Source organism: Habropoda laboriosa, unplaced genomic scaffold (assembly GCF_001263275.1).
Source record: "Habropoda laboriosa isolate 0110345459 unplaced genomic scaffold, ASM126327v1 scaffold385, whole genome shotgun sequence".
In the NCBI taxonomy this organism is placed as follows: Eukaryota; Metazoa; Arthropoda; class Insecta; order Hymenoptera; family Apidae; genus Habropoda; species Habropoda laboriosa.
In genome coordinates this window covers 111575-114634 of record NW_017100556.1, presented here as the reverse complement: position 1 = coordinate 114634, position 3060 = coordinate 111575, and the positions used below count along the sequence as shown (strand labels likewise).

The 3060-nt window shown below is 33.9% G+C and overlaps 1 protein-coding gene across 1 annotated transcript in view; it reads right to left on the bottom strand.

The window, feature by feature from the left end:
- The window catches only part of LOC108576600 (partitioning defective 3 homolog), a 16995-nt gene that overhangs the window by 6394 nt on the left and 7541 nt on the right, over window positions 1–3060 (bottom strand). The gene's annotated exons all lie outside the window — the stretch shown is intronic.

Below are 3060 nucleotides of genomic sequence, written 5' to 3'. Positions count from 1 at the left end.
ATAGCTTGTACTTGATGGTATGGTAAAATTTGATTATTGTTGTCGAGGCTTTTGGATGTTAGTCGAGTTCTCATGGAAAGAAGGATATTCTCTCTATAAGGATACGGTTTACACTGGGAAGCTTTAATAATAATAATTATGCTCCGGGCAGTGAAAGCCTTAAATCTTTGATAATGAAATTTAGTTATTCAAAAGTAGTGTGTGAAATTTAGTTATTTATTTATTTGATTGTTAATCAACGGATTTAAGAACCCTTTAGTATACAGGCGTTGAAATTCACACAGAGCAGTGGTATTATGTACAGTACAAAATAAGGAAGAAAATGAAAGAAGAGAAAAAGAAAAAGAAATAAAATAAAATAGAATAAAATGAGAAAACAGAAAAATAACGGAAAGTATGATTTATGAAAATATAATAAAATTTAGTTATTTAAAATTAGTGTATAAAATTTAGTTACGAAAATGTAACAAAATTTAATTTAAAGTTTGAGAAGATGTATATTTGGAATTAGAAAATTATGATATATAGAAAGTGTAGTTTTTAGTTTATGTTACATTTTTTTAGAAAATGTTTACTTGATATGCAAAGCTTTTAGGTGATTTTTGTACACTTTTTCAGGAAGAACGATTAGATTGATGTAAATCTAATTTGACGAACGAAGATATGTAAAGGGGATTTTAGTTTTCAAAACCTTATACGGTAAATATTTAGCAGTCATTCGAGAATTTTTCCATTTCCTACGTAATGTTCACTGAAATGTTTGCTAGCGTTGTTTGCACTTCGATTTCATCACGGCTCGGCTAACTTTCCTTTAAAACTTCTGATCTTGAGACTTCAGTCGTTAACTGTACAACGTGTACACCTGTTACTACTGCATTTCGATCGTTCCTTGGACAATTAGTTACACACATTTAAAGTGAAAAGGTGTTTGCTGAGTAATGAAAGCATTCGACCTAATTTTAACCCCAAATTCACGAAAACTTTGCAAGAATATCTATTCTCTTTTCAATTATTTTCATTGATATAGAAATTCATATTTTTCTATTTTAAAGTGGGACGATAAAAATTATTTTAGGATACTTAATCACTCCAGAAAATCATACGAAATCGTTTTATGATTTCTATGAAACTCTGTCGTAGAAAGATTAATATAATAATTATTCGAACACAAACCAGATGGCACACGATGTCTTAGAGATGACCATTTTACGTCCATTTTTGGTCTGATGGTTTTACAACCTAATTTGAACATCTTGAAGACGTTCGAACAGCGTATAAAAATTATATCTTTAACCTTTTTCAGACTGAGGACTGCAAAATTAATTAGAATTAAGTCACGATTCTAATTTCTTTTAAGTTAAATCATTTAGAAATTCTATTTCTCTTATAAATAAGTAAGTATATGAGTTTATAGCGAAGGCGACTATTTTTATTGCTTAAAAATGTGTAAGTTACTGGTTGCATTCATAACTGTTTTGTGAATGAATATATGAGTCCATTGTCCTCAAAGGGTTAACACGCTTTTAAACCTAATGTGTTCTTCCGTTCGACAAAACACTTATAAACTTCGACTACATTCCACTGTACACAAAAGGTACAGAGCTTTCGGGTCAAAAAAGACCCAAAGACTCACGTGTAACAATTTTTAGTACCAATATGCTTATCAAAGGAACACAAACGAGTATGTCAGCAACAATTTCATTGCATTTTGTTGATAACAGAAAAAGTCGTTAAAAAAAAATGAGAACGCGGTGGGTCAAAAATGACCCGCACTAGGGTTAAAACGTTTCTAAATCCAACGTACAGTGCTTCACTGATTTGTAACACTGGACGTCGTTCTAGCCGTCTTTTCGACGTTCACAAGCCGTCTTTAACCCCTTAACCTATGATTTCTTTTCTGACAATGCATCTAAGCGTCAGCCATTTAATGTTTCAGTACTGTATCAGGTAACAAAAGCTAATCTGTCAGATTAATTACATTTAGTAATCCTCAGTCTTGAAAATTCCAACGAGAGATATGATTACAATTAATTTGTCTTACTGATATAACTGTTTCTTTTACATCTTGATCAAAATCTCTGCCACGTGTCTGAAAGGTTGTCATATGTTCAGGGGTTAAGACGTTCACAAGACATCCGTGTGCTATCTACCTGCGAAACCAACTCTCACAAATCCAAATTCACCACTGTTATCAACGATTAACACTCACGATCGCATCTCCAACGAACGTCCTCGAAACTTTCGAACCGAAGAATACAAAATCACTTCCTAATTCGACAATTAAACAACAACGCAAATTACATTTGAAGACACGATGTATGCCACTAAGATTCCTGGAATCGTCCACGTACAGAGCTCTGTCATACCAAACGTTCGTCATCCTCTTCGCTCGACGAGGACATACGTAAGCGAGCGCGAGTTGCCTCGGAGTCGAAACTTCGTCCGGCAGTGACAGCCGCGACGAAAATGATCGTATTCCGCGGAGCGTGACATTATATGAGTTTCGACGGAGGCTCAAGATGGTGTCGTGCAGGATGTGTGGAAGGCAGGACATCCCGTATGAGCAATTCACGTGAGTACGTTACTCGAGTGATTGTAAAAATAGTCGTGCATAGGCAATGGAACGAGGATCACTCGGGAAGTGGATGCTGAGAGTGAAGACAGTCGGAAGTAGTCGTTGATTCGGTGCGAATGCTTCTTCGAGATGAATGAAACGTGGTGAAAGGTTTTTTTTTTAATTGGGCGTGTGAGGTGTTTTGGGGTTTTTCGTGATGAATTACTTTTTGTAATGGTGGTTGATAGGATGAAAGTATGTTAAGTTGATTGTAGCTTTTAATTTTGGTAGAGAGTTAAGGATTAATTTATTGGTTGCTTACCTGTTCGTTTGTTTTCTTTATTTTATAATAATGATTTACTGTTGTATCGAATGTTTCTTTAATGTTGGAGTAATTTATTTTGCTTAGTTTATTTTTTATTATTTTAAACGATACACCGTGTTTTATATAAAATTCTACATTATGATAGTATATCCTTTTATATTTTCTTTCCTTGAAATACTTA